This window comes from Ranitomeya imitator, chromosome 4 (genome assembly GCF_032444005.1).
Source record: "Ranitomeya imitator isolate aRanImi1 chromosome 4, aRanImi1.pri, whole genome shotgun sequence".
Classification (NCBI taxonomy): domain Eukaryota; kingdom Metazoa; phylum Chordata; class Amphibia; order Anura; family Dendrobatidae; genus Ranitomeya; species Ranitomeya imitator.
The window spans coordinates 157137912-157153310 of NC_091285.1; positions in this window are offsets into that span (position 1 = coordinate 157137912).

The window sequence follows — 15399 nt, forward strand, 5'->3', positions numbered from 1 at the left end:
TTTTTCTGTTAGTATTGAACCTGCAGCACTGAATACTCTTTCTGATAGGACACTAGCTGCCGGGCAAGCAAGCTCCTGCAATGCATATTCTGCCAATTCTGGCCAGGTGTCTAATTTTGATGCCCAGTAATCAAATGGGAATGACGGTTGAGGGAGAACATCGATAAGGGATGAAAAATAGTTTGTAACCATACTGGACAAATGTTGTCTCCTGTCACTTTGAATTGATGCTGCAGTACCTGTCCTGTCTGCGGTCATAGCAAAATCACTCCACAACCTGGTCAGAAAACCCCTCTGGCCAACGCCACTTCTGATTTCTGCCCCTCTAACTCCTCTGGTCTGCTGGCCCCTGCAGCTCGTGTGAGAACGATCACGGGCGCTGTGTGCAGGGAATGCCAGAAGCAAACGGTCAACAAGAGTTGATTGTTTGGTTGCTAATATTAGTTCCAAGTTCTCATGTGGCATTATATTTTGCAATTTGCCTTTATAGCGAGGATCAAGGAGGCAGGCCAACCAGTAATCGTCATCATTCATCATTTTAGTTATGCGTGTGTCCCTTTTGAGGATACGTAAGGCATATACCGCCATGTGGGCCAAAGTTCCAGTTCTCAAATCTGCGGTTGTGATTGGTTGAGGGGCAGTTTCAGGCAAATCAACGTCACTTGTGTCCCTCAAAAAACCAGAACCCGGCCTTGCCGCGCCACCAATTTCCAGTGGCCCCGGAAAAGCTTCCTCATTAAAAATATAATCATCCCCATCATCCTCCTCGTCCTCCTCCTCCTCTTCGCCCGCTACCTCGTCCTGTACACTGCCCTGGCCAGACAATGGCTGACTGTCATCAAGGCTTTCCTCTTCCTCAGCTGCAGACGCCTGATCCTTTATGTGCGTCAAACTTTGCATCAGCAGACGCATTAGGGGGATGCTCATGCTTATTATGGCGTTGTCTGCACTAACCAGCCGTGTGCATTCCTCAAAACACTGAAGGACTTGACACATGTCTTGAATCTTCGACCACTGCACACCTGACAACTCCATGTCTGCCATCCTACTGCCTGCCCGTGTATGTGTATCCTCCCACAAAAACATAACAGCCCGCCTCTGTTCACACAGTCTCTGAAGCATGTGCAGTGTTGAGTTCCACCTTGTTGCAACGTCTATGATTAGGCGATGCTGGGGAAGGTTCAAAGAACGCTGATAGGTCTGCATACGGCTGGAGTGTACGGGCGAACGGCGGATATGTGAGCAAAGTCCACGCACTTTGAGGAGCAGGTCGTATAACCCCGGATAACTTTTCAGGAAGCACTGCACCACCAGGTTTAAGGTGTGAGCCAGGCAAGGAATGTGTTTCAGTTGGGAAAGGGAGATGGCAGCCATGAAATTCCTTCCGTTATCACTCACTACCTTGCCTGCCTCAAGATCTACAGTGCCCAGCCACGACTGCGTTTCTTTCTGCAAGAACTCGGACAGAACTTCAGCGGTGTGTCTGTTGTCGCCCAAACACTTCATAGCCAATACAGCCTGCTGACGTTTGCCAGTAGCTGCCCCATAATGGGAGACCTGGTGTGCAACAGTGGCAGCTGCGGATGGAGTGGTTGTGCGACTGCGGTCTGTGGACGAGCTCTCGCTTCTGCAGGAGGACGAAGAGGAGGAGGAGGGGGTGCGAACGGCTACAGCCAACTGTTTCCTAGACCATGGGCTAGGCAGAACTGTCCCAAACTTGCTGTCCCCTGTGGACCCTGCATCCACAACATTCACCCAGTGTGCCGTGATGGACACGTAACGTCCCTGGCCATGCCTACTGGTCCATGCATCTGTTGTCAGGTGCACCTTTGTGCTCACAGATTGCCTGAGTGCATGGACGATGCACTCTTTAACATGCTGGTGGAGGGCTGGGATGGCTTTTCTGGAAAAAAAGTGTCGACTGGGTAGCTCGTAGCGTGGTACAGCGTAGTCCATCAGGGCTTTGAAAGCTTCGCTTTCAACTAACCGGTAGGGCATCATCTCTAACGAGATTAGTCTAGCTATGTGTGCGTTCAAACCCTGTGTACGCGGATGCGAGGCTAAGTACTTCCTTTTTCTAACCATAGTCTCATGTAGGGTGAGCTGGACTGGAGAGCTGGAGATCGTGGAACTAGCGGGGGTGCCGGTGGACATGGCAGACTGAGAGACGGTGGGAGATGGTATTGTTGCCACCGGTGCCCTAGATGCAGTGTTTCCTACTACGAAACTGGTGATTCCCTGACCCTGACTGCTTTGGCCTGGCAAAGAAACCTGCACAGATACTGCAGGTGGTGCGGAAAATGGTGGCCCTACACTGCCGGAAGGGATGTTGCGTTGCTGACTAGCTTCATTGGCCGAGGGTGCTACAACCTTAAGGGACGTTTGGTAGTTAGTCCAGGCTTGCAAATGCATGGTGGTTAAATGTCTATGCATGCAACTTGTATTGAGACTTTTCAGATTCTGTCCTCTGCTTAAGGTAGTTGAACATTTTTGACAGATGACTTTGCGCTGATCAATTGGATGTTGTTTAAAAAAATGCCAGACTGCACTCTTTCTAGCATCGGATACCTTTTCAGGCATTGCAGACTGAGCTTTAACCGGATGGCCACGCTGTCCTCCAACAGGTTTTAGCTTTGCCACGCGTTTTGGGCAAGATACGGGCCCGGCAGATGGAACCTGTTGCGATGTTGATGCCTGCTGCGGCCCCTCCTCCTCCGCTTCAGAACTGCTGCCGCCTGCACCCTGTTCCCCCAATGGCTGCCAATTGGGGTCAAGAACTGGGTCATCTATTACCTCTTCTTGTAGCTCGTGTGCAACTTCGTCTGTGTCACCGTGTCGGTCGGTGGTATAGCGTTCGTGATGGGGCAACATAGTTTCATCAGTGTCTGATTCTTGATCAGCACCCTGCGAGGGCAATGTTGTGGTCTGAGTCAAAGGACCAGCATAGTAGTCTGGCTGTGGCTGTGCATCAGTGCACTCCATGTCAGATTCAACTTGTAATGGGCATGGACTGTTAACTGCTTCACTTTCTAAGCCAGGGACGGTATGTGTAAAGAGCTCCATGGAGTAACCCGTTGTGTCGCCTGCTGCATTCTTCTCTGTTGTTGTTTTTGCTGAAGAGGACAAGGAAGCGACTTGTCCCTGACCGTGAACATCCACTAACGACGCGCTGCTTTGACATTTACCAGTTTCACGAGAGGAGGCAAAAGAGCTAGAGGCTGAGTCAGCAAGATAAGCCAAAACTTGCTCTTGCTGCTCCGGCTTTAAAAGCGGTTTTCCTACTCCCAGAAAAGGGAGCGTTCGAGGCCTTGTGTAGCCAGACGACGAACCTGGCTCCACAGCTCCAGACTTAGGTGCAATATTTTTTTTCCCACGACCAGCTGATGCTCCACCACTACCACTACCCTCATTACCAGCTGACAATGAACGCCCCCGGCCACGACCTCTTCCACCAGACTTCCTCATTGTTTTAAAAATGTTACCAAACGAACGGTATTTGTTGCTGTCACACAACTTACACGGTGAGCTATAACTTCAGTATGATTTAGCTACCCCTTTACAGGTGGGTGAGACCACAACGAAAATCAGCCACAATGTTACACACTCTGTTGTTGTTGGCAACAAATGAGATGGCACACACGCAGGACTGTCACTGAAGCGCAAATGTAAATATTTATCTCCCACTGATTTGTGTTTGTTTTTTTTTAAAGGGAGACTTCAGAAAAAAAAAATTTAAAAAAAATTATTTTTTACAGAAGAATTTATAAAACAAATAAAATGAAATGATTGTTTCAGGGAGAATTTAGGAAAAAAAAAAAAAAAAAAGGCTTTGTAGGGCCCACTGAGTGAGAGAGGACGCACACAGGAGTCAGGAGTGGCACACAAGCCCAGAGGCCAATATTAATCTCCCACCGATTGATTTAGTTATTTTTTTTGGTAGATTTTGGAACCCAAATCAAGCAAAAAAATTAATAGGCTTTCTATGGCCCACAATTGGGGAGAGAGAGATGGCACACCCAGGAGTCAAGACTGGCACACAAGCAGAAGGGGCAATATGAATCTCCCACAGATTTTTTTTTTTTTTTTTCAGGGAGACTTGAGAGAAAAAAAAATACAAAAAAAATGATTTTTTTCAGGAATAATTTAGAAACCAAAGAAAATAAAATGATTGTTTCAGGGAGAATTTAGAAAACAAATAAAACAAAAAATAGGCTTTCTAGGGCCCACTGAGTAACAGATGACGCACACAGGAGTCAGGAGTGGCACACAAGCCCAGAGGCCAATATTAATCTCCCACTGATTGATTTAGTGATTTTTTTTGGTAGATTTTGGAACCCAAATCAAGCAAAAAAATTAATAGGCTTTCTATGGCCCACAATTGGGGAGAGAGAGAGAGATGGCACACCCAGGAGTCAAGACTGGCACACAAGCAGAAGGGGCAATATGAATCTCCCACAGATTTTTTTTTTTTTTTTTTTTTTTTCAGGGAGACTTGAGAGAAAAAAAAATACAAAAAAAATGATTTTTTTCAGGAATAATTTAGAAACCAAAGAAAATAAAATGATTGTTTCAGGGAGAATTTAGAAAACAAATAAAACAAAAAATAGGCTTTCTAGGGCCCACTGAGTGACAGATGACGCACACAGGAGTCAGGAGTGGCACACAAGCCCAGAGGCCAATATTAATCTCCCACTGATTGATTTAGTGATTTTTTTTGGTAGATTTTGGAACCCAAATCAAGCAAAAAAATTAATAGGCTTTCTATGGCCCACAATTGGGGAGAGAGAGAGAGATGGCACACCCAGGAGTCAAGACTGGCACACAAGCAGAAGGGGCAATATGAATCTCCCACAGATTTTTTTTTTTTTTTTTTTTTTCAGGGAGACTTGAGAGAAAAAAAAATACAAAAAAAATGATTTTTTTCAGGAATAATTTAGAAACCAAAGAAAATAAAATGATTGTTTCAGGGAGAATTTAGAAAACAAATAAAACAAAAAATAGGCTTTCTAGGGCCCACTGAGTGACAGATGACGCACACAGGAGTCAGGAGTGGCACACAAGCCCAGAGGCCAATATTAATCTCCCACTGATTGATTTAGTGATTTTTTTTGGTAGATTTTGGAACCCAAATCAAGCAAAAAAATTAATAGGCTTTCTATGGCCCACAATTGGGGAGAGAGAGAGAGATGGCACACCCAGGAGTCAAGACTGGCACACAAGCAGAAGGGGCAATATGAATCTCCCACAGATTTTTTTTTTTTTTTTCAGGGAGACTTGAGAGAAAAAAAAATACAAAAAAAATGATTTTTTTCAGGAATAATTTAGAAACCAAAGAAAATAAAATGATTGTTTCAGGGAGAATTTAGAAAACAAATAAAACAAAAAATAGGCTTTCTAGGGCCCACTGAGTGACAGATGACGCACACAGGAGTCAGGAGTGGCACACAAGCCCAGAGGCCAATATTCATCTCCCACTGATTGATTTAGTGATTTTTTTTTGGTAGATTTTGGAACCCAAATCAAGCAAAAAAATTAATAGGCTTTCTATGGCCCACAATTGGGGAGAGAGAGAGAGATGGCACACCCAGGAGTCAAGACTGGCACACAAGCAGAAGGGGCAATATGAATCTCCCACAGATTTTTTTTTTTTTTTTTTTTTCAGGGAGACTTGAGAGAAAAAAAAAATACAAAAAAAATGATTTTTTTCAGGAATAATTTAGAAACCAAAGAAAATAAAATGATTGTTTCAGGGAGAATTTAGAAAACAAATAAAACAAAAAATAGGCTTTCTAGGGCCCACTGAGTGACAGATGACGCACACAGGAGTCAGGAGTGGCACACAAGCCCAGAGGCCAATATTAATCTCCCACTGATTGATTTAGTGATTTTTTTTGGTAGATTTTGGAACCCAAATCAAGCAAAAAAATTAATAGGCTTTCTATGGCCCACTATTTGTGAGAGAGATGGCACGCTCAGGACTGGCACACAAGCCCAGAGGCCAATATTAATCTCCCATTTTTTTTTTTTCCAGGGAAAATTTATAAACCCAATAAAAAAAATAATAATAAATAGGCTTTCTATGGCCCACTATCTGAGAGAGAGAGATGGCACGCTTAGGATTGGCACACAAGCCCAAAGGCCAATATTAATCTCCCACTGATTGATTGATTGATTTTTTCAGGTAGAATTATGAACCCAAATCAACCAAAAAAATAAATAGGCTTTCTATGGCCCACTATTTGTGAGAGAGATGGCACGCTCAGGACTGGCACACAAGCCCAGAGGCCAATATTAATCTCCCACTTTTTTTTTTTTCCAGGGAAAATTTATAAACCCAATAAAATAATAAAAAAATAGGCTTTCTATGGCCCACTATCTGAGAGAGAGAGAGAGATGGCACGCTTAGGACTGGCACACAAGCCCAAAGGCCAATATTAATCTCCCACTGATTGATTTATTGATTTTTTCAGGTAGAATTTAGAACCCAAATCAAGCAAAAAAAATAATAGGCTTTCTATGGCCCACTGAGTGAGAGATGGCACACACAGGAGTAAGGAGTGGCACACAAGCCCTGAGGCCAATATTTTTCTCCCACTGATTGATGTTGTGATTTTTTCTGGTAGATTTTGGAACCCAAATCAAGCAAAAAAATAAATAGGCTTTCTATGGCCCACTGAGTGAGAGATGACACAGACAGAGATGGCACTCACACAAATTAAATAAAAAGTGTGGACAAACAAACAAGATAGATGTGCAGAAAGGAAGGAACAAGAGGATTTGTGCTTTGAAAAAAGCAGTTGGTTTGCACAGCGGCGTACACACAGCAATGCAGCTATCAGGGAGCCTTCTAGGGCAGCCCAATGAGCTACAGCGCTGAGGAAAAAAAAAAAAAAAAGGAGCTTCCACTGTCCCTGCACACCGAAGGTGGTGTTGGGCAGTGGAAATCGCTACAGCACAAGCGGTTTTGTGGTTAATGGACCCTGCCTAACGCTATCCCTGCTTCTGACGAAGCGGCAGCAACCTCTCCCTAAGCTCAGATCAGCAGCAGTAACATGGCGGTCGGCGGGAACTCCCCTTTATAGCCCCTGTGACGCAAGCCAATCACTGCAATGCCCTTCTCTAAGATGGTGGGGGCCAGGACCTATGTCATCACGCTGCCCACACTCTGCGTTTACCTTCATTGGCTGAGAAATGGCGCTTTTCGCGTCATTGAAACGCGACTTTGGCGCGAAAGTCGCGTACCGCATGGCCGACCACGCACAGGGGTCGGATCGGGTTTCATGAAACTCGACTTTGCCAAAAGTCGGCGACTTTTGAAAATGTTCGACCCGTTTCGCTCAACCCTAGTGACTACTAGTCTTTTTAAGGAGACGCAGCACAGGTGTACAAATTTACACCTAGGTGCTGGGCGCAGATTCCTTACCGTTGTTATTTGCAGTACAGGAAACTGCGCTCTTGTGTTATCCCTTGGCAATACCCTGTTAGTGCAGGCCGTCTCATGACCTCATTTCATGTTGGCCGGTGCGGTTAACGATGGCCATAAATCCCAGACCCACAGTGGCTTTTCCTAAAGTCACACTGCGGTGCTGGGATTCGTGGCCTTGTGCAGTAAATATGTTCGCCGCTCACACATGTCCTTACACCTGCTTCAGACTAGGCGGCCTCAGCTGATCCCTTATCGCATGCCGCGTCAATGAGGCCGCACAGTCAGAAGAAGGCGGAAGGAGGGGAGTGAAGACAGGGGAACATATGCACTGCTCGTGCCCATCAATCACACCCTCGCAGTCAAAATATATGAGACAACGGGGGGCGTTGTGTCAGGCAGGGGGGACGCACAGGCACAGCCAGCCAACCAATGATGTCAGGAGACGGGCAGCGCTAACAATGGGGGTGCTGCATGCCATTAAAAAGGAAAGTCACACCTCAGGGACAGTGGAATGGTCTCAATGAGACACATTTTGTACTTGTTGAGTTCCACGTGTGCAAGGAGAAAAAGTCAGCCACCTTGTACAAATGCAGCAGTACTGCTGTACAAGGTGGCTGTTATACATAGAAACACCTGGGGGGGTGGGGGGCAGGCTCCCTTCAATTTCAGTTCATGTGCCTGCGTGGCGTTTGCAGGTCACTTTGCAAGCTACACAGCAGGGGAACAGCTGGCGTTGCTGAACCCCACTGACACATTGACTGGTGTTTTTCTCTGTGCAGCTCGTATGTCCGGGCAAAAACTGGCGGTGTTAGAGCCCAGGGTCAGCAGGAGGAGGAGAGGAGCAATGTGTAGGCCGAAGCCTGCACTGGTGGCAGCTTTTGGTCAGTTGTGCCAGCGTGGCTTGTGCTGGACACGATGCCGGCTACACAGCGGGGGAACAGCTGGCGGTGCTGAACCCCACTAACACATTGGCTGGTGTTTTTCTCTGTGCAGCTAGCACTTCCGGGCAGAAACTGGCGGTGTTTGAGCCCAGGGTCAGCAGGAGGAGGAGAGGAGCAGAGTGTAGGCCGAAGCCTGCACTGGTGGCAGCTTTTGGTCAGTTGTGCCAGCGTGGCTTGTGCTGGACACGATGCCGACTACACAGCAGAGGAACAGCTGGCGGTGCTGAACCCCACTAACACATTGACTGGTGTTTTTCTCTGTGCAGCTAGCAGTTCCGGGCAAAAACTAGCGGTGTTTGAGCCCAGGGTCAGCAGGAGAGGAGCAGAGTGTAGGCCGAAGCCTAGTTGAACCAATTTCAAAGGTTACCTTTAACCCCCCTCAGGTGTTGCAAGGTACAAGAGCCACACCTTGTGCAGCATTAATGCTGCACAAGTAAAAGGTTGCTCTATTTGGTTTGCTCGCTGAATAAAACACGTACACTATTTAGCCCATTATACTGTCAAGCAGTTGTGGAGGCGTGACTTGTCTTTTTAAGGAGACGCAGCACAGGTGTCAAAATTTGCACCTAGGTTATGGGCGCAGATTCCTGAGCGTTGTTATTTGCTGTACAGGAGTCTGCGCTATTGTGATCCCTTGGCCATGCGCTGTGAGCGCTTCCTGTCTTCTGACCTCATTTCATGTCGGCCGTTGCGGTTAGCGATGGACATGAATCCCAGACCCACAGTGTGTTTTCAAAAAATCACACTGCGTGGCTGGGATTCGTGGCCTTGTGCAGAAAATAGGTTTGCCGCTCACACATGTCCTTACACCTGCTCCAGACTGGGCGGCCTCAGCTGATCCCTTATCGCCTACCACGGCCAGGAGGCCGCACAGTCTGAAGAAGGCGGAAGGAGATGAGTTAAGACAGGCGAACATATGCACTGCTCGTGCCCATAAACCACACCCTCGCTGACAAAATAAATATGACAACGAGGGGCGTTGTTTCTAGCAGGGCGGATGCACAGGCGCAGCCAGCTAACCATGATGACAAAAGACGGAAAACGCTACCAAGGGGGGTGCTGCGTATCATTAGAAAGGAAAGTCACACCTCAGGGACAGTGGAATGGTCTCAATGAGACACATTTTGTACGTGTTGAGTTCCACGTGGGCAAGGAGAAAAAGTCAGCCACCTTGTACAAATGCAGCAGTACTGCTGTACTAGGTGGCTGTTATACATAGAAACACCTGGGGGGGTGGGGCGAGGTTCCCTTTAATTTCAGTTCATGTGCCTGCGTGGCGTTTGCAGGTCACGTTGCCGGCTACACAGCAGGGGAACAGCTGGCGTTGCTGAACCCCACTAACACATTGGCTGGTGTTTTTCTCTGTGCAGCTAGCACTTCCGGGCAAAAACTAGCGGTGTTTGAGCCCAGGGTCAGCAGGAGGAGGAGAGGATCAGAGTGTAGGCCGAAGCCTGCACTGGTGGCAGCTTTTGTTCTGTTGTGCCAGCGTGGCTTGTGCTGGACACGTTGCCGACTACACAGCAGGGGAACAGCTGGCGGTGCTGAACCCCACTGACACATCACCTAGTGTTTTTTCTGTGTAGACAACACTTCCAGGTGGCAACTGACAGTGTTGAAACCCAGGGAATCAAAGAGGAGCAGAGTGTAGGCCGAAGCCTGCAGTGGAGCAAGTTGAAAGGGAACCTTTAACCCCCCCCCAGGCATTTGTTGCTGAAAGAGCCATCTTGTACAGCAGTAATACTGCACATGGAAAATGGTGGCTCCGAAAATTATGCTCCTTGCAAACGCTGAAGTACACACTCATATAATGTGTCCCCTCACACCGTCAAACCATCCCGGAAGTGGGACTTTCCTTTGTAATGTGACACAGCACAGCCATCATTCCAACCCCCTTGGTGCGGGCGCCACCTCCTCAACGTTGTTTGGTTCTGTCACGGAGCCCGCGCTGTAATGTTATCCCTTGGCCATGCACAGTTAGCGGTGCCCGTCTTCTGACATCATGTAAGTGTCAGGCTGGCAGTGCCTGTGCGTCCAAGCTGCCCGAGATCCAACCTTGCAGTGTCATCTAATGTAGTCCCACTGCGGGCCAGGGATCCATGGGCATGCGCAGTGCATATCATCGCCTCTCACTCACCTCCTTCCTGCTTCTTCAGACTGTGCGGCGTCACGGCCATGGCATGCTATTAGGGATCAGCTGACGCCGCCTAGTCTGAAGAAGCGTGAAGAAGGGGAGTGAGAGGCTAGTATATGCACTGCGCATGGCCATGGATACCAGGCCCACTGTGGGATCACATTAGACGACACTGCGAGGTGTGATTTCGGGCAGCGTGGACGCACAGGCGCAGCCAGGACGACAACAAATGATGTCAGAGGACGGGCAGCGCAAACTGTGCATGGCCAAGGGATAACATAACAGCGCAGGGTCCATGACGGAATCAAACAATGCTAAGGAGGCAGCGCACGGTGCCAAGGGGGTAGCAATGACGGCTGTGCTGCGTCACATTACAAAGGAAAGTCCCACCTCCGGGACGGTTGGACGGTGTGAGGGGACACATTACATGAGTGTGTAGTTCAGCGTTTGCAAGGAGCATAATTTCAAGAGCGACCTTTCCCTTGTGCAGTATTAGTGCTGCACATGGTGGCTCTTTCAGTAACAAACGCCTAGGGGGGAGGGGGGGGACAGGTCCCCTTACATTTTAGTTGTGTCAGCGTGGCGGTCGCATGACACGTTGCCGGATACACAGCTGGGGATCAGCTGACATTACTGAACCCCAATAACAGAGGAGCGACTGTTGACTGTGCACACAGCACTTCCAGGCACCAACTGGCGGTGTTAGAGCCCAGGGACAGCAGGAGGAGCAGATTGGAGGTATTGCCGCACACACAGCTGGGGATCAGCTGACGTAACTGAACCCCAATAACAGAGGAGCGACTGTTGACTGTGCACACAGCACTTCCAGGCACCAACTGGCGGTGTTAGAGCCCAGGGACAGCAGGAGGAGCAGATTGGAGGTATTGCCGCACACACAGCTGGGGATCAGCTGACGTTACTGAACCCCAATAACAGAGGAGCGACTGTTGACTGTGCACACAGCACTTCCAGGCACCAACTGGCGGTGTTAGAGCCCAGGGACAGCAGGAGGAGCAGATTGGAGGTATTGCCGCACACACAGCTGGGGATCAGCTGACGTTACTGAACCCCAATAACAGAGGAGCGACTGTTGACTGTGCACACAGCACTTCCAGGCACCAACTGGCGGTGTTAGAGCCCAGGGACAGCAGGAGGAGCAGATTGGAGGTATTGCCGCACACACAGCTGGGGATCAGCTGACGTAACTGAACCCCAATAACAGAGGAGCAACTGTTGACTGTGCACACAGCACTTCCAGGCACCAACTGGCGGTGTTAGAGCCCAGGGACAGCAGGAGGAGCAGAGGAACAGAGTGTAGGCCGAAGCCTGATTGGAGCAAGTTGAAAGGGAACCTTTAACCCCCCCCCCCAAGACGTTTGTAGCTGAAAGAGCCATCTTGTGCAGCACTAAGGATGCAAAAGGAAAAGGTTGCTCTTTTAATTATGCTCCTTGCAAACACCGAAGTAAACACTAAAAATGTGTCCCTTTATACCGTTAAACCGTTCCGGAGGTGCGAATTTCTTTCGTAATGGGACACAGCACAGCTGTCATTCCTATCCCCTTGATGCCGTGCGCTGCCTCCTCAGCGTTGTTTTAAGCTGTCACAGAGCCTGCGCTGTTCTGTTAGCCGTTGTCCATGCCCAATTAGCGCTGCCTGTCTTCTGACATAATTTGGTGTCAGGCTGTCAGTGCCTGTGCGTCCACGCTGCTCCAGATCCCACCTCGCAGTCTCGTCTAACGTAATCCTACTGCGGGCCTTGGAACCATGGGCATGCACAGTGCATAACCTCGACTCTCACTCCCCTCCTTCCCTCTTCTTCAGACTGTGCGGTGTCACGGCCGTGGCATGCTAGGTATCAGCTGACGGCGCACAGTCTAAAGAAGGCAGAGGGAAATGAGCGAGAGCCCGAGGGGAAGATATGCACTGCGCATGCCCATGGATCCCAGGCCCGCAGTGTGACTCAATCAGAAGACACTGCGAGGCGGGATCTCGGGCAGCGCGGCCGCACAGGCGCAGCCAGCCTGACACCAAATTATGTCAGAAGACAGGCAGCGCAAATAGGGCATGCCCAAGGGATAACAGAACAGTGCAGGCTCCGTGACAGCTTAAAACAACGCTGAGGAGGCAGCGCATGGCACCAAGGGGGTAGGAATGACGGCTGTGCTGCGTCACATTACGAAGGAAAGTCCTAGCTCCGGGACGGTATAACGGTATCAGTGAACACATTTTCTAAGTGTTAAGTTCTGCGTGTGCAAAGAGCTAAAAAAAAAGAACTACCTTTTCCTTGTGCAGCATTACTGCTGCACAAGATGGCTCTTTCAGTAACAAACGACGGGGGAGAGGGGACAGGTTCCCTTACATTTAGGTTGTTGTGCCAGCGTGGCGGTCGCAGGACACATTGCCGGCTACACAGCTGGGGATCAGCTGACGTTACTGAAACCTGGGTCGTATGTTTTTACTGTGCAGCCTGCACTTCTGAGCCGCAACTGGCGGTGTTGGAGCCCAGGAATAGCAGTTCAGGTGGTAGAAAGATGAACACAGCAGGAGACCTGGATGACACCCAATTACTTAATCAGGCAGAGGAGTGGCAAATTCCTGCAAGATCCAGGCCTGGTTCATTTTCAGGAAAGTAAGCCGGTCAACGTTATCGGAGGATAGTCGCATGCGACGGTCTGTTAGTACACCACCTGCGGCACTAAAGACACGTTCCGATAAGACACTAGCCGCAGGGCAAGCCAGCACCTCCAATGCATACTGGCTTAGCTCTGGCCATGTATCCAGCTTAGAGACCCAAAACTTGAACGGGGAAGAGCCGTCTGGGAGTACAGTAAGAGGGCAAGCCATGTAGTCTGTCACCATCTGACGGAACCGTTGCCTCCTGCTGACTGGAGCCGCCGGTGATGGTGTAGACATTTGGGGCGGGCACACAAAAGTGTGCCAGAGTTGTGCCATACTGGGCTTGCCTTGGGCAGAGGCACTGCTTCTGCTCCCTCTTTGGGCAGAGCCTCCCCCACTGCCTCGACGCACTGAGCTGCTTTGTAAAGCACTAGCAGCACTCCTCTCAGTTGGACAGGAGAAGATGATGGAATTCACCAGTGTGTCGTGGTACTCCCGCAATTTACGCTCCCGGGTCAACGCAGGGATGAGGTTTTGGACGTTGTCCCGGTAGCGAGGATCGAGGAGGGTGAACACCCAATAATCAGGCATGTTGAGAATGTGGTCGATGCGGCGGTCGTTTCTCAGGCACTGCAGCATGAAATCCACCATGTGCTGCAGAGTGCCAACTGGCCCAGAAACGCTGTCCCCTGCTTGAGACATTATCTCTGCCCGCTCGTCATCACCCCACCCTCGCTGTACACACTGACCACTGGACAATTGTGTCGCTCCCTCCTCTGGACGGAGCTCTTCCTCCTCCATTGACTCCTCCTCATCCTCCTCATAAATTGGCCCCTGCGTACCCCTTTGTGAGGAACCACGTGGCGCTGACTCTCCAGAAGCTGATGGAAAAGGTGACTCCTCATCCTCCACCTCTTCCACCACATCATCCCTTAACCCTTGCAAAGTTTGCTGAAGCAGGCAGATAAGGGGGACAGTCATGCTGACTAGTGCATCATCTGCACTTGCCATCCGCGTGGAATAATCAAAAGGACGCAAAACCTGGCAGACGTCCTTCATAGTGGCCCACTCTGTGGTTGTGAAGTCTGATCGGCGCTGACTGCGACTTCTTTGCGCCTGATGCAGCTGGTACTCCATAACTGCTTGCTGCTGCTCACACAACCGCTCCAACATATGTAACGTGGAATTCCACCGGGTAGGTAGGTCACATATGATGCGGTGTTCCGGAAGGTGGAATCGGCGCTGCAGAGCAGCAATGCGGGATCTGGCCAAGCTGGAACGCCGCAAGTGAGCACACTCTAGGCGGACCTTGTGCAGCAGGGCATCAAGATCCGGATAGTCCCTCAGAAAACTCTGCACAACCAAATTGAGCACATGTGCCAGACATGGGATGTGAGTGAGGTTGCCAAGGGCCAAAGCTGCCACCAGATTTCGGCCATTGTCACACACTACCATGCCTGGCTGGAGATTCGCTGGCAGTAACCACACAACGCTCTCCTGCTTGATGGCATTCCAGAGCTCCTGCGCTGTGTGGCTTCGATGCCCCAATGAAACTAGTTTCAAGACGGCCTGCTGACGTTTGGCCACGGCTGTGCTCATGTCGGTCATAGGTAAACGTTCACGGGTCCATGTGGAGGTGGACTGTGATGGATCCTGCAGAGAGGAATCAGAGGAACTGGTGTAAGAGGAGGAGTCGATGCGTACAGACTGGATTCCTGCAATCCTTGGAGTGGGCAGGACACGTCCTGCGCCACTCGCACGATCTGTACCTGGCTCAACAACATTAACCCAATGGGCAGTGAGGGAAACATATCGCCCCTGTCCATGCTGACTGGTCCACGCATCGGTGGTGAGGTGGACCTTGCTACTGACGGCGTTCAGTAGCGCATGTTTTATGTTTGCCTCAACATGCCTGTGCAGGGCAGGGACAGCCTGCCTGCTGAAGTAAAAGCGGCTGGGCACCTTGTACTGTGGGACTGCCAATGCCATCAAGTCACGGAAGCTGTCAGTCTCCACCAGCCTGAACGAGAGCATTTCCAGGGACAACAGTTTGGCAATGCCTGCATTCAGAGCCTGTGCTCGGGGGTGGTTGGCCGAGAATGCCCGCCTTTTCTCCCATGCCTGGACTACCGATGACTGTAGAGTAGACTGGGAGTGTGAGGATGACTGGGAAGGTGGTGCTTTGGGTGGAATTACACTAGGTCTCTGGACAACAGTGGAGGAAGAGGCAACACGAGATGAAGAGGTGGTAGCTGCCGCTGTTGGTTGGCCTACGTCTTCACTG